At 45.1% G+C, this 22,052-nt stretch overlaps 1 protein-coding gene across 1 annotated transcript in view; it reads left to right on the forward strand.

Annotated features, from left to right (window-relative positions):
• Window positions 1-744: 744 nt before the first annotated feature.
• LOC141054869 (gap junction gamma-1 protein-like) overlaps window positions 745-22,052 on the forward strand; it is a 181,252-nt gene continuing 159,944 nt past the window's right edge. Inside the window, exon 1 of the mRNA XM_073551752.1 lies at window positions 745-955. The gene's annotated coding sequence lies outside the window, so the exon portion shown is untranslated. The remainder of the gene's footprint in view (window positions 956-22,052) is intronic.

A 22,052-nucleotide genomic window follows, 5' to 3' on the forward strand; every position in this document is an offset into this window, starting at 1 on the left:
GCATGCTAAGGCCGGGATCACACATGCGAGAAACACGGCCGAATCTCGCATGTTAATACCCGGCACTGCCGCCTGCACTCGGATCGGAGCGTGCGACCGCTTAGCAGTACATGGAGCCACTCCGCTTCTGACTGCCGGCGGTAGTGCTGCGTATTAACCTGCGAGATTCAGCCGTGTTTCTCGCGTGTGTGATCCCGGCCTAACTGAAGACTACAAATCCAGATTGCACAACAACCACAAGATGGATTTCATCACCACATATCAGTGTAATCAGTATAAGGGCACCAACCTGACAGTGTCTGTAGTCACTGAGCACAAACAGGGTCACTTTAAGAAAAGCTGTTGCTTGTATTTCAGGCTCTGCCCACAGTTGTCTGGTTCTGAGATCCAGCTTGTGGGTCTCGTTATATCCTCTCGGCAGGGAGACCCCCAGGTTTGGGTGTTCTCCTGACTCTCCATTGCAGACTTGTTTTTTGAGGCCTTAGGCCTCCTGTGTGATGATCTTGACCTCTGTCAGGGGCGACGTCCTGCTGAGGATTATTGCACGGATTTTTGGCGTTCAGCCACAGACTCACAGTGGAATGACCCGGCTCTTTGCTGTCGGTTTCTTTGCGGACTCTGATGAAGTTAAGGACATGTTTGGTCTGTTCCCTTCTCCTGACTCTCTTGTTACTGACATGTCCCTGGCTTTCCGTCTTAATAGATGTTTGCGTGAGTTCAGGCAGGAAAGTAATACTTACTCTGTACTTATAAGACTTGTGCACCTATTGCTCTCACTGAAGAACCATGCAGATTCTAGTGACTCTCATCAACTTCAACGGATCAAGCAACACAAGCTGGTTTCTGATCACCACTGTGGAGAGTTTGGACATCAGAGGTCTTCTGCTCAAGACAACCGCCACAAGAAAAACATCGGCTTCTGAGTAGGCCCAAGCATGCCCACCCAGGCGCACAGGTATTTCCTTATGATTCTGCAAAATTATTGTTACTAGAGAGGAGAGAGTATACTTGTTGCTTGTTTTTTCCGAGCATGCTCAGGTGCCCTCCCGAGTATTTTGGCGTGCTCGGAGATTTAGGCTGAGTGCAGACGGACTTTTTGGCCCTGTGGATTTTTCCGCGCAGAATGGAAGAATTCCGCAGGTCAAATGACCTGCATTTTTCCTGCGGCTTTCTTCCTTTTTTCATGCGGTTTTTGAGCGGTTTTCCATCGCGGTTTTCCCCCTGCGGATTTGGTGACAGGGGAGATGGAAAACCGCACAAAAGAAGTAACAAGCTGCGGATTTTGTACCGCGGGAAAACCGCGCGGAAAAATCCACAGCGTCTGCACAGCGGGTTTTTTTACATTGATTTTAAGGCTACTGTACATCACAATGCGGATATGCAACGTTTCTGCGCTGTAAAATCCGCTGCGGAACCGCTGCAAATCTGCATCGTGTGCACACAGCCTCAGTTTGTGTCGACGCAGCTGCGTGATTTGTGGCTGCTGGACATCCTGAATACATGTGGAATGCCTGTTTGTTAGGGAATCCCCACGTGTATTCAGGCTGTCTAGCAGCTGCAAATCATGCAAGCTGAGGCGAAAACTAAATCTCCAAGCACACCAAAATACTCGGAGGACACCTGAGCATCCTCGGAAAAACCAAGCAACAAGTATACTCGGTCATCACTAATTGTTACCTGGTTGTTTCTTACCTAGAAAAATCTGTTTGTCTTAAGCCTTTACTGATTGAGGTTCTGTAGCAAAATTTGTTGATGCCAAGGTGGCAAAGGAACTTGGTTTATCCTTGCTAAAATTACGGGATTTTTTTGGACTATTAAGACACACCAGACGATAAGGTGCACCCAAATTTTTGAGGTGCAAAATAGGAAAAAATACATTTCTAGAATATTTGGGTCCGTCTTATAGATTGAATTTAAGATGTTACTTGGGGTCTGGCTGCGGTGGAGCGGGGTCACAGGAGGCATGGTCCCTTCCACAAGAAGCCTGCGGGCTCTGGGAGGGTGGAGGGAGTATCCCAACGGTGCGATTCTGTGGGCCCGATGTCAGCGGTGGAGCAGGGTCCCTTCCACAGGGTGCCGGTGACATCAGAAGTATGATGATGCCACGGCCCGGTGTCGACGGTGAGCGGAGTGCATTATTTTTCCCGGCGACCATTTCCTGAAGCCGTGGGTAGCCTTCAGCAGCGCATGCGCAGATTGGGATCTCAGTCCACCCTACATCTTAATCTGCACATTCGCCACCTCCAGCGGCTATTTTTGTGAGGTTGTGTGCTGCAGGTAAATGTTCGCTGGAAGTCTTAACACCATAGAAAATGCCTGGATTTTAATGAAAAACAAGGTTCAAGAGACACAACCTGGCAACCTCATGGAGCTAGAGGAGGCGCTGAGCAGGTTGTCCACCTGGAGCAGGAAAGGCAGCCAGGAGGTCTGAGAGCGGCCGGGGAAGTTCCGGAAGCGGACCTCAGGTCGGAGATTCTGGGCCGAAAATTCCGGAAGTGGAACCTGAAGACCAGGCAGACACGGAAAAACCACACTGTTGAAGGCCAAGCAACAGTGAAGAGAGCAGCTGAAGGCGATAGTTGTGGCTCGTCCAAGAACTCTACAACAGACCCATACTCCCAATCCCCTGCCTGTAATGTACAAAGAAAAGGTCCCAACCCAACCCTTGAAGAGGGTGCGGCCGAGCTGGGATGTCTCGGGGGAAGAGTGGTTGCCACACAGATGACCTGCGGCCTGATTGAGTTTTTTCTTTATTTCCAGTTGGGGATTTATCTGCGAGGTCGGAAAGGGGGACAGAGTATATGTCATCGTAGTTTCCCTGCATTGTCAGTGTTCCCCACAGCAATGGGATGGAGTGACCTTTTATTAAAGAGGATGGGTCTAGGAAGTGATGTGCGGTGGCAGTAACCCTGCTATCTCCCGAGAGGATCGTCGGGCGGCAGGAGTCCAGAAGGCCTCGTGTCCGCAGGGGGATTATGTTTATGAGAACGCTATTGGCTTTTACTAGGAGACTATTTCTCTGTGGACACCTAGAGACGACAGGCCGAGGTGTTTACATTATTATTAATTATGTAAAATAGTCTTTTTGGCTGCACTCTACTCATGATGTGACCTCCCATACACTGCAGTATGACGGCAGGAACTTGTGTCTTGGGGCCTGTGACTGTCACATTGTCTGTGGAGATCACACGGATCACTATGTTCTTGCCCCGGGGACGGTTCCCATGTTGCTGCCACCTGACGTTCCTGGAGGCCGTGTGTCTCCTGCTGAAGAGATGATGATGACTGATAGATTCCAGCTCTCGGCATTCACAGCTCTGCACCTCTATCAGATACAGCTGAGCACAGGAGCTGACAATCTGCCTGCGTCTGTGGGGAACGCAGGAGAGATCGGCAGCGGTCAGTAAGGGAACGTTTCCTGACGTGCACCACAAGCCCGGAGAGGCCGCCCTGGTGACACAGCTCGGATTTTACTCTCAAAAACCTGTCACTGGCGAACCATGAATGTGGCACAAATGAGGAATCCACGTCCTAACACCCACAAGAGTAAAGGAGCAGAGAGCCTAGGAGAAAGCCGAATCCACCTAGGAGTATAACACCCAGAGCGTGGGATCACCTGACGGAGGGTGACCGTCTGTACCAAGGGGAAGACCCACACAGACACACCGCAACGGGGGTCTCCAATATAGTCTGAAAGGAAGAGCACCGCCACACGTGGGAAGAAGAGGCGCTGGAAAAATGGCTCAGCAAACTGGGGGCAAATCTAGAGGACCCCCTTAATAAGTGATATTCACAGTGCCCCCATAATAACAGTGATATCCACAGTGCTCCCCATAATAACAGTGATATCCACAGTGTCCCCATAACAGTGATATGCACAGTGTCCCCATAATAACAGTGATATCTACAGTGTCCCCATAACAGTGATATCCACAGTGTCCCCATAACAGTGATATCCACAGTGTCCCCATAATAACAGTGATATCTACAGTGTCCCCATAACAGTGATATCCACAGTGTCCCCATAATAACAGTGATATCTACAGTGTCCCCATAACAGTGATATCCACAGTGTCCCCATAATAACAGTGATATCCACAGTGTCCCCATAACAGTGATATCCACAGTGTCCCCATAATAACAGAGATATCTACAGTGTCCCCATAACAGTGATATCCACAGTGTCCCCATAATAACAGTGATATCCACAGTGTCCCCATAACAGTGATATGCACAGTGTCCCCATAATAACAGCGATATCCACAGTGCCCCCATAATAACAGTGATATCCACAGTGCCCCCATAATAACAGTGATATCCACAGTGTCCCCATAACCGTGATATCCACAGTGCCCCCATAATAACAGCGATATCCACAGTGTCCCCATAATAACAGTGATATCCACAGTGCTCCCATAATAACAGTGATATCCACAGTGCCCCCATAATAACAGCGATATCCACAGTGTCCCCATAATAACAGTGATATCCACAGTGCTCCCATAATAACAGTGATATCCACAGTGCCCCCATAATAACAGTGATATCCACAGTGCCCCCATAATAACAGTGATATCCACAGTGCCCCCATAATAACAGCGATATCCACAGTGCTCCCATAATAACAGTGATATCCACAGTGTCCCCCATAATAACAGCGATATCCACAGTGCTCCCATAATAACAGTGATATCCACAGTGTCCCCATAATAACAGTGATATCCACAGTGCCCCCCATAATAACAGTGATATCCACAGTGTCCCCATAATAACAGTGATATCCACAGTGCCCCCATAATAACAGTGATATCCACAGTGTCCCCATAATAACAGTGATATCCACAGTGCCCCCCATAATAACAGTGATATCCACAGTGCCCCCATAATAACAGTGATATCCACAGTGTCCCCATAATAACAGTGATATCCACAGTGCCCCCATAATAACAGTGATATCCACAGTGTCCCCATAATAACAGTGATATCCACAGTGCCCCCATAATAACAGTGATATCCACAGTGTCCCCATAATAACAGTGATATCCACAGTGTCCCCATAATAACAGTGATATCCACAGTGCCCCCATAATAACAGTGATATCCACAGTGTCCCCATAATAACAGTGATATCCACAGTGCTCCCATAATAACAGCGATATCCACAGTGCTCCCCATAATAACAGCGGTATCCACAGTGCTCCCATAATAACAGTGATATCCACAGTGCCCCCATAATAACAGTGATATCCACAGTGCTCCCCATAATAACAGTGATATCCACAGTGCCCCCATAATAACAGTGATATCCACAGTGCCCCCATAATAACAGTGATATCCACAGTGCTCCCATAATAACAGTGATATCCACAGTGCCCCCATAATAACAGTGATATCCACAGTGCTCCCCATAATAACAGTGATATCCACAGTGTCCCCATAATAACAGTGATATCCACAGTGCTCCCCATAATAACAGTGATATCCACAGTGCTCCCATAATAACAGTGATATCCACAGTGCTCCCCATAATAACAGCGGTATCCACAGTGCTCCCATAATAACAGTGATATCCACAGTGCTCCCCATAATAACAGCGGTATCCACAGTGCTCCCATAATAACAGTGATATCCACAGTGCTCCCATAATAACAGTGATATCCACAGTGCCCCCATAATAACAGTGATATCCACAGTGCTCCCCATAATAACAGTGATATCCACAGTGCTCCCATAATAACAGTGATATCCACAGTGCTCCCCATAATAACAGCGGTATCCACAGTGCTCCCATAATAACAGTGATATCCACAGTGCCCCCATAATAACAGTGATATCCACAGTGCTCCCCATAATAACAGTGATATCCACAGTGCTCCCCATAATAACAGTGATATCCACAGTGCTCCCATAATAACAGTGATATCCACAGTGCCCCCATAATAACAGTGATATCCACAGTGCTCCCCATAATAACAGTGATATCCACAGTGCTCCCCATAATAACAGTGATATCCACAGTGCTCCCCATAATAACAGTGATATCCACAGTGCTCCCATAATAACAGTGATATCCACAGTGCTCCCATAATAACAGTGATATCCACAGTGTCCCCCATAATAACAGCGGTATCCACAGTGCTCCCATAATAACAGTGATATCCACAGTGCCCCCATAATAACAGTGATATCCACAGTGTCCCCATAATAACAGTGATATCCACAGTGCTCCCATAATAACAGCGATATCCACAGTGTCCCCATAATAACAGAGATATCTACAGTGTCCCCATAATAACTGATATCCAGTGTCCCCATAATAACAGTGATATCCACAGTGTCCCCATAATAACAGTGATATCCACAGTGCTCCCCATAATAACAGTGATATCCACAGTGCTCCCATAATAACAGTGATATCCACAGTGCTCCCATAATAACAGTGATATCCACAGTGTCCCCATAATAACAGAGATATCTACAGTGTCCCCATAATAACAGTGATATCCACAGTGTCCCCATAATAAAAGTGATATCCACAGTGCCCCCCATAATAACAGTGATATCCACAGTGCCCCCATAATAACAGCGATATCCACAGTGCCCCCATAATAACAGTGATATCCACAGTGTCCCCATAATAACAGCGGTATCCACAGTGCCCCCATAATAACAGTGATATCCACAGTGTCCCCATAATAACAGTGATATCCACAGTGCTCCCCATAATAACAGTGATATCCACAGTGCTCCCATAATAACAGTGATATCCACAGTGCTCCCATAATAACAGCGGTATCCACAGTGCTCCCATAATAACAGTGATATCCACAGTGCTCCCCATAATAACAGTGATATCCACAGTGTCCCCATAATAACAGCGATATCCACAGTGTCCCCATAATAACAGCGATATCCACAGTGCTCCCCATAATAAGTGATATCCACAGTGTCCCCATAATAACAGCGATATCCACAGTGCTCCCCATAATAACAGCGATATCCACAGTGCTCCCCATAATAACAGCGGTATCCACAGTGCTCCCATAATAACAGCGATATCCACAGTGCTCCCCATAATAACAGTGATATCCACAGTGCTCCCCATAATAACAGCGGTATCCACAGTGCCCCGTAATAACAGCGATATATCCACAGTGCCCCCATAATAACAGTGATATCCACAATGCTCCCATAATAACAGTGATATCCACAGTGCTCCCATAATAACAGTGATATCCACAGTGCCCCCATAATAACAGTGATATCCACAGTGCCCCCATAATAACAGTGATATCCACAGTGCCCCCATAATAACAGCGATATCCACAGTGTCCCCATAATAACAGAGATATCTACAGTGTCCCCATAATAACAGTGATATCCACAGTGTCCCCATAATAACAGTGATATCCACAGTGCCCCCATAATAACAGTGATATCCACAGTGCCCCCATAATAACAGAGATATCTACAGTGTCCCCATAATAACAGTGATATCCACAGTGCTCCCATAATAACAGTGATATCCACAGTGCCCCCATAATAACAGAGATATCTACAGTGTCCCCATAACAGTGATATCCACAGTGCCCCCATAATAACAGTAATATCCACAGTGTCCCCATAACAGTGATATCCACAGTGTCCCCATAATAACAGAGATATCCACAGTGCCCCCATAATAACAGCGATATCCACAGTGTCCCCATAATAACAGAGATATCTACAGTGTCCCCATAATAACAGTGATATCCACAGTGTCCCCATAATAACAGTGATATCCACAGTGCCCCCATAATAACAGTGATATCCACAGTGCCCCCATAATAACAGAGATATCTACAGTGTCCCCATAATAACAGTGATATCCACAGTGCTCCCATAATAACAGTGATATCCACAGTGCCCCCATAATAACAGTGATATCCACAGTGCCCCCATAATAACAGAGATATCTACAGTGTCCCCATAATAACAGTGATATCCACAGTGTCCCCATAATAACAGTGATATCCACAGTGTCCCCATAATAACAGTGATATCCACAGTGCCCCCATAATAACAGTGATATCCACAGTGCCCCCATAATAACAGAGATATCTACAGTGTCCCCATAATAACAGTGATATCCACAGTGTCCCCATAATAACAGTGATATCCACAGTGCCCCCATAATAACAGTGATATCCACAGTGCCCCCATAATAACAGAGATATCTACAGTGTCCCCATAATAACAGTGATATCCACAGTGTCCCCATAATAACAGAGATATCTACAGTGTCCCCATAACAGTGATATCCACAGTGCCCCCATAATAACAGTAATATCCACAGTGTCCCCATAACAGTGATATCCACAGTGCCCCCATAATAAGTGATATCCACAGTGTCCCCATAATAACAGTGATATCCACAGTGCCCCCATAATAACAGTGATATCCACAGTGCCCCCATAATAACAGTGATATCCACAGTGTCCCCATAATAACAGCGATATCCACAGTGCCCCCATAATAAAAGTGATATCCACAGTGACCCCATAATAACAGTGATATCCACAGTGCCCCCATAATAGCAGTAATATCCACAGTGCCCCCATAATAACAGTGATATCCACAGTGCCCCCATAATAACAGTGATATCCACAGTGTCCCCATAATAACAGTGATATCCACAGTGCCCCCATAATAAAAGTGATATCCACAGTGACCCCATAATAACAGTGATATCCACAGTGCCCCCATAATAGCAGTAATATCCACAGTGCCCCCATAATAACAGTGATATCCACAGTGCCCCCATAATAACAGTGATATCCACAGTGCCCCCATAATAACAGTGATATCCACAGTGTCCCCATAACAGTGATATCCACAGTGCCCCCATAATAACAGTGATATCCACAGTGCCCCCATAATAAGAGATATCTACTGTGTCCCCATAACAGTGATATCCACAGTGTCGCCATAATAACAGTGATATCCACAGTGTCCCCATAATAACAGTGATATCCACAGTGTCCCCATAACAGTGATATCCACAGTGCTCCCCATAATAACAGTGATATCCACAGTGTCCCCATAATAACAGAGATATCTACAGTGTCCCCATAACAGTGATATCCACAGTGTCCCCATAATAACAGTGATATCCACAGTGCCCCCATAATAACAGTGATATCCACAGTGTCCCCATAACAGTGATATCCACAGTGCCCCCATAATAACAGTGATATCCACAGTGTCCCCATAATAACAGAGATATCTACAGTGTCCCCATAACAGCGATATCCACAGTGCCCCCATAATAACAGTGATATCCACAGTGCCCCCATAATAACAGTGATATCCACAGTTCCCCCATAATAACAGTGATATCCACAGTGTCCCCATAATAACAGTGATATCCACAGTGCCCCCATAATAACAGTGATATCCACAGTGTCCCCATAACAGTGATATCCACAGTGCCCTCATAATAACAGTGATATCCACAGTGTCCCCATAACAGTGATATCCACAGTGCCCCCATAATAACAGTGATATCCACAGTGCCCCCATAATAACAGTGATATCCACAGTGCCCCCATAATAACAGTGATATCCACAGTGCCCCCATAATAACAGTGATATCCACAGTGTCCCCATAATAACAGTGATATCCACAGTGTCCCCATAATAACAGAGATATCTACAGTGTCCCCATAACAGTGATATCCACAGTGCCCCCATAATAACAGTGATATCCACAGTGCCCCCATAATAACAGTGATATCCACAGTTCCCCCATAATAACAGTGATATCCACAGTGTCCCCATAATAACAGTGATATCCACAGTGCCCCCATAATAACAGTGATATCCACAGTGCTCCCATAATAACAGTGATATCCACAGTGTCCCCATAATAACAGAGATATCTACAGTGTCCCCATAACAGTGATATCCACAGTGCCCCCCATAATAACAGTGATATCCACAGTGCCCCCATAATAACAGTGATATCCACAGTGTCCCCATAACAGTGATATCCACAGTGCCCCCATAATAACAGTGATATCCACAGTGCCCCCATAATAACAGTGATATCCACAGTGTCCCCATAATAACAGTGATATCCACAGTGCCCCGCATAATAACAGTGATATCTACAGTGTCCCCATAACAGTGATATCCACAGTGCCCCCATAATAACAGTGATATCCACAGTGCCCCCATAATAACAGTGATATCCACAGTGCCCCCATAATAACAGTGATATCCACAGTGTCCCCATAACAGTGATATCCACAGTGCCCCCATAATAACAGTGATATCCACAGTGCCCCCATAATAACAGTGATATCCACAGTGCCCCCATAATAACAGTGATATCCACAGTGTCCCCATAATAACAGTGATATCCACAGTGCCCCGCATAATAACAGTGATATCCACAGTGTCCCCATAACAGTGATATCCACAGTGTCCCCATAATAACAGTGATATCCACAGTGCTCCCATAATAACAGTGATATCCACAGTGTCCCCATAATAACAGAGATATCTACAGTGTCCCCATAACAGTGATATCCACAGTGCCCCCCATAATAACAGTGATATCCACAGTGCCCCCATAATAACATTGATATCCACAGTGTCCCCATAACAGTGATATCCACAGTGCCCCCATAATAACAGTGATATCCACAGTGCCCCCATAATAACAGTGATATCCACAGTGCCCCCATAATAACAGTGATATCCACAGTGTCCCCATAATAACAGTGATATCCACAGTGCCCCGCATAATAACAGTGATATCCACAGTGTCCCCATAACAGTGATATCCACAGTGCCCCCATAATAACAGTGATATCCACAGTGCTCCCATAATAACAGTGATATCCACAGTGTCCCCATAATAACAGAGATATCTACAGTGTCCCCATAACAGTGATATCCACAGTGTCCCCATAATAACAGTGATATCCACAGTGTCCCCATAACAGTGATATGCACAGTGTCCCCATAATAACAGCGATATCCACAGTGCCCCCATAATAACAGTGATATCCACAGTGCCCCCATAATAACAGTGATATCCACAGTGTCCCCATAACCGTGATATCCACAGTGCCCCCATAATAACAGCGATATCTACAGTGTCCCCATAATAACAGTGATATCCACAGTGCTCCCATAATAACAGTGATATCCACAGTGCCCCCATAATAACAGCGATATCCACAGTGTCCCCATAATAACAGTGATATCCACAGTGCTCCCATAATAACAGTGATATCCACAGTGCCCCCATAATAACAGTGATATCCACAGTGCCCCCATAATAACAGTGATATCCACAGTGCCCCCATAATAACAGCGATATCCACAGTGCTCCCATAATAACAGTGATATCCACAGTGTCCCCCATAATAACAGCGATATCCACAGTGCTCCCATAATAACAGTGATATCCACAGTGTCCCCATAATAACCGTGATATCCACAGTGCCCCCCATAATAACAGTGATATCCACAGTGCCCCCATAATAACAGTGATATCCACAGTGTCCCCATAATAACAGTGATATCCACAGTGTCCCCATAACAGTGATATCCACAGTGTCCCCATAACAGTGATATCCACAGTGCTCCCATAATAACATTGATATCCACAGTGCCCCCATAATAACAGTGATATCCACAGTGTCCCCATAATAACAGTGATATCCACAGTGTCCCCATAACAGTGATATCCACAGTGTCCCCATAATAACAGTGATATCCACAGTGCCCCCATAATAACAGTGATATCCACAGTGCTCCCATAATAACAGTGATATCCACAGTGCCCCCATAATAACAGTGATATCCACAGTGTCCCCATAATAACAGAGATATCTACAGTGTCCCCATAACAGTGATATCCACAGTGTCCCCATAATAACAGTGATATCCACAGTGCCCCCATAATAACAGTGATATCCACAGTGCCCCCATAATAACTGTGATATCCACAGTGTCCCCATAATAACAGAGATATCTACAGTGTCCCCATAACAGTGATATCCACAGTGCCCCCATAATAACAGTGATATCCACAGTGTCCCCATAACAGTGATATCCACAGTGCCCCCATAATAACAGTGATATCCACAGTGTCCCCATAATAACAGAGATATCGACAGTGTCCCCATAACAGTGATATCCACAGTGCTCCCATAATAACAGTGATATCCACAGTGTCCCCATAATAACAGTGATATCCACAGTGCCCCAATAATAACAGCGATATCCACAGTGCCCCCATAATAACAGTGATATCCACAGTGCCCCCATAATAACAGTGATATCCACAGTGTCCCCATAACAGTGATATCCACAGTGCCCCCATAATAACAGCGATATCCACAGTGTCCCCATAATAACAGTGATATCCACAGTGCTCCCATAATAACAGTGATATCCACAGTGCCCCCATAATAACAGCGATATCCACAGTGTCCCCATAATAACAGTGATATCCACAGTGCCCCCATAATAACAGTGATATCCACAGTGCCCCCATAATAACAGCGATATCCACAGTGCCCCCATAATAACAGCGATATCCACAGTGCTCCCATAATAACAGTGATATCCACAGTGCCCCCATAATAACAGTGATATCCACAGTGCCCCCATAATAACAGCGATATCCACAGTGCCCCCCATAATAACAGTGATATCCACAGTGCCCCCATAATAACAGCGATATCCACAGTGTCCCCATAACAGTGATATCCACAGTGCCCCCATAATAACAGTGATATCCACAGTGCCCCCATAATAACAGTGATATCCACAGTGTCCCCATAACAGTGATATCCACAGTGCCCCCATAATAACAGCGATATCCACAGTGTCCCCATAATAACAGTGATATCCACAGTGCTCCCATAATAACAGTGATATCCACAGTGCCCCCATAATAACAGCGATATCCACAGTGTCCCCATAATAACAGTGATATCCACAGTGCCCCCATAATAACAGTGATATCCACAGTGCCCCCATAATAACAGCGATATCCACAGTGCTCCCATAATAACAGTGATATCCACAGTGCCCCCATAATAACAGTGATATCCACAGTGCCCCCATAATAACAGCGATATCCACAGTGCCCCCATAATAACAGCGATATCCACAGTGCCCCCATAATAACAGTGATATCCACAGTGTCCCCATAATAACAGTGATATCCACAGTGTCCCCATAACAGTGATATCCACAGTGTCCCCATAACAGTGATATCCACAGTGCCCCCATAATAACAGTGATATCCACAGTGCCCCCCGTAATAACAGTGATATCCACAGTGCTCCCATAATAACATTGATATCCACAGTGCTCCCATAATAACAGTGATATCCACAGTGCTCCCATAATAACAGCGATATCCACAGTGCTCCCATAATAACAGTGATATCCACAGTGCCCCCATAATAACAGCGATATCCACAGTGTCCCCATAATAACAGTGATATCCACAGTGCTCCCATAATAACAGTGATATCCACAGTGCCCCCATAATAACAGTGATATCCACAGTGCCCCCATAATAACAGCGATATCCACAGTGCCCCCATAATAACAGTGATATCCACAGTGCCCCCATAATAACAGTGATATCCACAGTGTCCCCATAACAGTGATATCCACAGTGCCCCCATAATAACAGCGATATCCACAGTGTCCCCATAATAACAGTGATATCCACAGTGCTCCCATAATAACAGTGATATCCACAGTGCCCCCATAATAACAGCGATATCCACAGTGTCCCCATAATAACAGTGATATCCACAGTGCTCCCATAATAACAGTGATATCCACAGTGCCCCCATAATAACAGTGATATCCACAGTGCCCCCATAATAACAGCGATATCCACAGTGCTCCCATAATAACAGTGATATCCACAGTGCCCCCATAATAACAGTGATATCCACAGTGCCCCCATAATAACAGCGATATCCACAGTGCCCCCATAATAACAGTGATATCCACAGTGCCCCCATAATAACAGTGATATCCACAGTGTCCCCATAATAACAGTGATATCCACAGTGTCCCCATAACAGTGATATCCACAGTGTCCCCATAACAGTGATATCCACAGTGCCCCCATAATAACAGTGATATCCACAGTGCCCCCCGTAATAACAGTGATATCCACAGTGCTCCCATAATAACATTGATATCCACAGTGTCCCCATAATAACAGCGATATCCACAGTGCCCCCCATAATAACAGTGATATCCACAGTGCCCCCCGTAATAACAGTGATATCCACAGTGCTCCCATAATAACATTGATATCCACAGTGCCCCCATAATAACAGCGATATCCACAGTGTCCCCATAATAACAGTGATATCCACAGTGCTCCCATAATAACAGTGATATCCACAGTGCCCCCATAATAACAGTGATATCCACAGTGCCCCCATAATAACAGCGATATCCACAGTGCTCCCATAATAACAGTGATATCCACAGTGCCCCCATAATAACAGTGATATCCACAGTGCCCCCATAATAACAGCGATATCCACAGTGCCCCCATAATAACAGTGATATCCACAGTGCCCCCATAATAACAGTGATATCCACAGTGTCCCCATAATAACAGTGATATCCACAGTGTCCCCATAACAGTGATATCCACAGTGTCCCCATAACAGTGATATCCACAGTGCCCCCATAATAACAGTGATATCCACAGTGCCCCCCGTAATAACAGTGATATCCACAGTGCTCCCATAATAACATTGATATCCACAGTGTCCCCATAATAACAGCGATATCCACAGTGCCCCCATAATAACAGTGATATCCACAGTGTCCCCATAATAACAGCGATATCCACAGTGCCCCCATAATAACAGCGATATCCACAGTGCTCCCATAATAACAGTGATATCCACAGTGTCCCCATAATAACAGTGATATCCACAGTGCTCCCATAATAACAGTGATATCCACAGTGTCCCCATAACAGTGATATCCACAGTGTCCCCATAACAGTGATATCCACAGTGCCCCCATAATAACAGTGATATCCACAGTGCCCCCCGTAATAACAGTGATATCCACAGTGCTCCCATAATAACATTGATATCCACAGTGCTCCCATAATAACAGTGATATCCACAGTGCTCCCATAATAACAGTGATATCCACAGTGCCCCCATAATAACAGTGATATCCACAGTGTCCCCATAATAACAGTGATATCCACAGTGCCCCCCATAATAACAGTGATATCCACAGTGCCCCCATAATAACATTGATATCCACAGTGCTCCCATAATAACAGTGATATCCACAGTGCCCCCATAATAACATTGATATCCACAGTGCTCCCATAATAACAGTGATATCCACAGTGCCCCCATAATAACATTGATATCCACAGTGCTCCCATAATAACAGTGATATCCACAGTGCCCCCATAATAACAGTGATATCCACAGTGTCCCCATAATAACAGTGATATCCACAGTGCTCCCATAATAACATTGATATCCACAGTGTCCCCATAACAGTGATATCCACAGTGTCCCCATAACAGTGATATCCACAGTGCTCCCATAATAACAGTGATATCCACAGTGCCCCCATAATAACAGTGATATCCACAGTGCCCCCATAATAACAGTGATATCCACAGTGTCCCCATAATAACAGTGATATCCACAGTGTCCCCCATAATAACAGTGATATCCACAGTGTCCCCATAATAACAGTGATATCCACAGTGTCCCCATAATAACAGAGATATCTACAGTGTCCCCATAACAGTGATATCCACAGTGCCCCCATAATAACAGTGATATCCACAGTGTCCCCATAACAGTGATATCCACAGTGCCCCCATAATAACAGTGATATCCACAGTGTCCCCATAATAACAGTGATATCCACAGTGTCCCCATAATAACAGTGATATCCACAGTGTCCCCATAATAACAGAGATATCTACAGTGTCCCCATAACAGTGATATCCACAGTGTCCCCATAATAACAGTGATATCCACAGTGTCCCCATAACAGTGATATCCACAGTGCCCCCATAATAACAGCGATATCCACAGTGCCCCCATAATAACAGTGATATCCACAGTGCCCCCATAATAACAGTGATATCCACAGTGTCCCCATAACAGCGATATCCACAGTGCCCCCATAATAACAGCGATATCCACAGTGTCCCCATAATAACAGTGATATCCACAGTGCTCCCATAATAACAGTGATATCCACAGTGCCCCCATAATAACAGTGATATCCACAGTGCCCCCATAATAACAGCGATATCCACAGTGCTCCCATAATAACAGTGATATCCACAGTGCTCCCATAATAACAGTGATATCCACAGTGCCCCCATAATAACAGCGATATCCACAGTGCCCCCCATAATAACAGTGATATCCACAGTGCCCCCATAATAACAGTGATATCCACAGTGTCCCCATAATAACAGTGATATCCACAGTGTCCCCATAACAGTGATATCCACAGTGTCCCCATAACAGTGATATCCACAGTGCCCCCATAATAACAGTGATATCCACAGTGCCCCCCGTAATAACAGTGATATCCACAGTGCTCCCATAATAACAGTGATATCCACAGTGCCCCCCGTAATAACAGTGATATCCACAGTGTCCCCATAATAACAGTGATATCCACAGTGTCCCTATAACAGTGATATCCACAGTGTCCCCATAACAGTGATATCCACAGTGCTCCCATAATAACAGTGATATCCACAGTGTCCCCATAATAACAGTGATATCCACAGTGTCCCCATAACAGTGATATCCACAGTGTCCCCATAACAGTGATATCCACAGTGCTCCCATAATAACATTGATATCCACAGTGTCCCCATAATAACAGTGATATCCACAGTGTCCCCATAGCAGTGATATCCACAGTGTCCCCATAACAGTGATATCCACAGTGCTCCCATAATAACAGTGATATCCACAGTGCCCCCATAATAACAGTGATATCCACAGTGTCCCCATAATAACAGTGATATCCACAGTGTCCCCATAATAACAGTGATATCCACAGTGCCCCCATAATAACAGTGATATCCACAGTGTCCCCATAATAACAGTGATATCCACAGTGCCCCCATAATAACAGCGATATCCACAGTGCTCCCCATAATAACAGTGATATCCACAGTGTCCCCATAATAACAGCGATATCCACAGTGTCCCCATAATAACAGTGATATCCACAGTGCCCCCATAATACCAGTGATATCCACAGTGCCCCCATAATAACAGCGATATCCACAGTGTCCCCATAATAACAGCGATATCCACAGTGTCCCCATAATAACAGTGATATCCACAGTGTCCCCATAATAACAGCGATATCCACAGTGTCCCCATAATAACAGTGATATCCACAGTGCCCCCATAATACCAGTGATATCCACAGTGCTCCCCATAATAACAGTGATATCCACAGTGTCCCCATAATAACAGCGATATCCACAGTGTCCCCATAATACCAGTGATATCCACAGTGCCCCCATAATACCAGTGATATCCACAGTGCCCCCATAATAACAGTGATATCCACAGTGTCCCCATAATAACAGCGATATCCACAGTGTCCCCATAATAACAGTGATATCCACAGTGCCCCCATAATACCAGTGATATCCACAGTGCCCCCATAATAACAGTGATATCCACAGTGCCCCCATAATAACAGCGATATCCACAGTGCCCCCATAATAACAGTGATATCCACAGTGTCCCCATAATAACAGTGATATCCACAGTGTCCCCATAATAACAGTGATATCCACAGTGTCCCCATAATAAAAGTGATATCCACAGTGCCCCCATAATAACAGCGATATCCACAGTGTCCCTATAATAACAGCGATATCCACAGTGTCCCCATAATAACAGCGATATCCACAGTGCCCCCATAATAACAGTGATATCGACAGTGCCCCCATAATAACAGTGATATCCACAGTGTCCCTATAATAACAGCGATATCCACAGTGTCCCCATAATAACAGCGATATCCACAGTGCTCCCCATAATAAAAGTGATATCCACAGTACCCCCATAATAACAGTGATATCCACAGTGCCCCCCATAATAAAAGTGATATCCACAGTGCCCCCCATAATAACAGTGATATCCACAGTGTCCCCATAATAACAGTGATATCCACAGTGCCCCCATAATAACAGTGATATCCACAGTGCCCCCCATAATAACAGTGATATCCACAGTGCCCCCATAATAACAGCGATATCCACAGTGCCCCCATAATAACAGTGATATCCACAGTGTCCCCATAATAAAAGTGATATCCACAGTGCCCCCCATAATAACAGTGATATCCACAGTGCCCCCATAATAACAGCGATATCCACAGTGCCCCCATAATAACAGTGATATCCACAGTACCCCCATAATACCAGTGATATCCACAGTGCCCCCATAATAACAGTGATATCCACAGTGTCCCCATAATAAAAGTGATATCCACAGTGCCCCCATAATAACAGTGATATCCACAGTGTCCCCATAATAAAAGTGATATCCACAGTACCCCCATAATAACAGTGATATCCACAGTACCCCCATAATAACAGTGATATCCACAGTGTCCCCATAATAACAGTGATATCCACAGTACCCCATAATAACAGTGATATCCACAGTACCCCCATAATAACAGTGATATCCACAGTGTCCCCATAATAAAAGTGATATCCACAGTGCCCCCCATAATAACAGTGATATCCACAGTGCCCCCATAATAACAGTGATATCCACAGTGCCCCCATAATAACAGTGATATCCACAGTGTCCCCATAATAACAGCGATATCCACAGTGCCCCCATAATAACAGCGATATCCACAGTGCCCCCATAATAGTGTTATCCACAGTGCCCCCCATAATAACAGCGATATCCAGTGTCCCCATAATAACAGCGATATCCACAGTGCCCCCATAATAGTGTTATCCACAGTGTCCCCATAATAACAGTGATATCCACAGCGCCCCCCATAATAACAGCAATATCCAGTGTCCCCATAATAACAGCGATATCCACAGTGTCCCCATAATAACAGTGATATCCACAGTGTCCACACCTCGGCAGGACGAAGATTCCACTTGCCCTGAAGAGAATCGAGGATGAAACCCAAAATTACAGAAAAAGGGTGACATCAGAGTGGCAGAACTAGCTCTATTGTTCAGCGCAAATTCGGACAAGAGCAAAAATGAGAACCAATCATCTTGATCAGCAGATATAAAACATCTTAAATAAAACTCCAGGGTCTGGTTTGTTCTCTCAGTCTGCCCATTGGTCTGGGGATGAGACGCGGAGGAGAAGGATAACTGAATTCCCAGATTGGAACAAAAGGCTTTCCAGAATCTGGAAACAAACTGGACTCCTCTATCGGACACAATATTCTCAGGAATCCCATGCAACCGAACCACCTGTTGTAAAAACAAGGGCACTAACTCAGCGGAAGATGGCAACTTTGGGAGTGGTACAAGATGGACCATCTTCGAAAATCTATCACAAATCACCCAGATAACAGTCATTCTCTGAGAGACAGGAAGATCAGAAATAAAATCCATTGAGATATGGGTCCATGGCCTCTTGGGCACCGGCAGGGGCATCAGCAACCCACTAGAATGAGAACAGGGTTTAGACCGAGAACAAGTCCCACAGGACTGTACAAAATTCCTGACATCACGAGATAAGGCAGGCCACCAAAACGACCGACTCACCAAATCTCTGGTACCAAAAATACCTCCAGGGCGCGTCTCAAATCGGGCGAAATGGCAGAAAGAACTACCCCTTCACCTAGGATAGTAGTAGGCTCGGTCACACTAAAAGAATCAGCAAGAAACTCCTAGAAAGGGCGTCTGCCTTAACATTCTTAGTGCCTGGAAGAAAAGAGACCACAAAATTAAAACGCGTGAAAAACAAGGCCCATCTAGCCTGTCTAGGATTCAAGCGTTTGGCCGACACCAGATAAATCAAATTCTTGTGATCGGTGAGGACCACAAATTTATGTCTAGCTCCCTCCAACCAATGTCTCCACTCCTCAAATGCCCATTTCATGGCTAACAATTCCCGATTCCCCACGTCATAGTTGCGTTCAGATGGGGAAAACTTTCGAGAAAAGAAAGCACAGGGATTCATCTTAGAAGTCACAGGGTCTTTTTGGGACAACACAGCTCCTGCACCAATCTCAGAAGCATCTACCTCCACCTGAAATGGAAGTGAGACATCAGGTTGCCATAAAACTGGAGCTGAAGTAAATCTCTGCTTAAGCTCCTGAAATGCTGAGATAGCCTCAGGAGACCAATTCAGCACATCAGCGCCCTTCTTGGTCAGATCAGTCAGTGGTTTGACAATACTAGAAAAATTACCTATAAATTTACGATAGAAATTAGCAAAACCCAAAAACTTTTGGAGAGCCTTCAAAGAAGTAGGCTGAACCCAATCATAAATGGCCTGTACCTTGGCCGGGTCCATTTCAATAGTCGATGGAGACAAGATAAATCCCAAAAATGAAATCCTCTGTACACCAAAGAGGCACTGCGATCCCTTAACAAACAGGGAATTCTCCCTCAAAATCCGGAACACAGTGCGGACATGTTCCACATGAGAATCCCAATCACTAGAAAAGATCAAAATATCATCCAGATAGATGATCAAAAACTTATCCACAAAGTCTCGGAAAATATCATTCATAAAGGACTGGAAGACAGAAGGGGCATTAGTGAGCCCAAAAGGCATCACCAGGTACTCAAAATGTCCCTCCGGAGTATTAAACGCCGTCTTCCATTCATCCCCGTGCTTGATGCGAATAAGATTATACGCCCCCCTGAGGTCAAGCTTGGTAAACCAGCAGGCACTCTTAACTCTGGAGAATAAATCAGACATCAGAGGTAACGGATACTGATATTTAACCGTCATCTTGTTAAGGGAACGATAATCAATACACGGTCTTAATGAACCATCTTTCTTGGCCACAAAAAAAAGCCCAGCACCTAAAGGTGACGAGGATGGTCTAATATGACCCTTCTCCAACGACTCCTTAATATAGGATCGCATAGCATCATGTGCGGGTACTGATAAGTTAAAAAGCCGACCCTTGGGAAATTTACACCCAGGCATCAACTCAATTGCACAGTCATAACTCCTATGAGGAGGCAAAGACGCAGACTTACTCTCACTAAATACATCAGAAAAATCAGCCAGATAATCAGGAACATCATGAGACTGAGGAGAGGTGGAGAAAACAGGAGCGTCCCTAAGAGCACACTGACAACCCCAACTCACCACAGACAAAGATTTCCAATCCAAAATTGGGTTATGAGTTTGCAACCAAGGAAACCCCAGAACAATAGTATCATGCACATTATGCAGCACCAAAAATTTACAATTTTCCTGGTGGTCCGGGGCAACTCGCATTATCACCTGGGTCCAAAACTGAGGTTTATTCTCTGCCAAAGGAGTAACATCAATACCCCTCAAAGGAATAGGCGTCCGCAGAGGCGTCATGGAAAAACCACAACGTTTAGCAAAGTCCAAATCCATCAGATTCAGAGCTGCTCCTGAATCCACAAAAGCCTTAGTGGAAAATGTGGACAAGGAGCAGATCAGAGTAATTGCCAAAAGGAACTTAGGTTGTACACTGCCCACAGCAAATGTGTGTGCAAAATGTTTCTCTCGTTTAGGGCAGACAGAAATAGTATGAGAGGCGTCTCCACAGAAAAAACACAGCTTTATTACGCCTTCTAAACTCCTGACGTTGCGCCCTAGACAAAACCCCATCACATTGCATAGGTTCAGACATTTGTTCAAAAGGTGGCAGCGCCTCCTGTGTAGTTTTACATTCACGTAAACGCCGATCAACTTGAATGGCTAATGATATAGAGCCATCCAGACCAGAGGGAACTAGAAATCCCACCATAACATCTTTTACAGTCTCTGACA

Source organism: Dendrobates tinctorius, unplaced genomic scaffold, assembly GCF_039654945.1.
Source record: "Dendrobates tinctorius isolate UK_male_01 unplaced genomic scaffold, ASM3965494v1 ptg000179l, whole genome shotgun sequence".
NCBI lineage: Eukaryota > Metazoa > Chordata > Amphibia > Anura > Dendrobatidae > Dendrobates > Dendrobates tinctorius.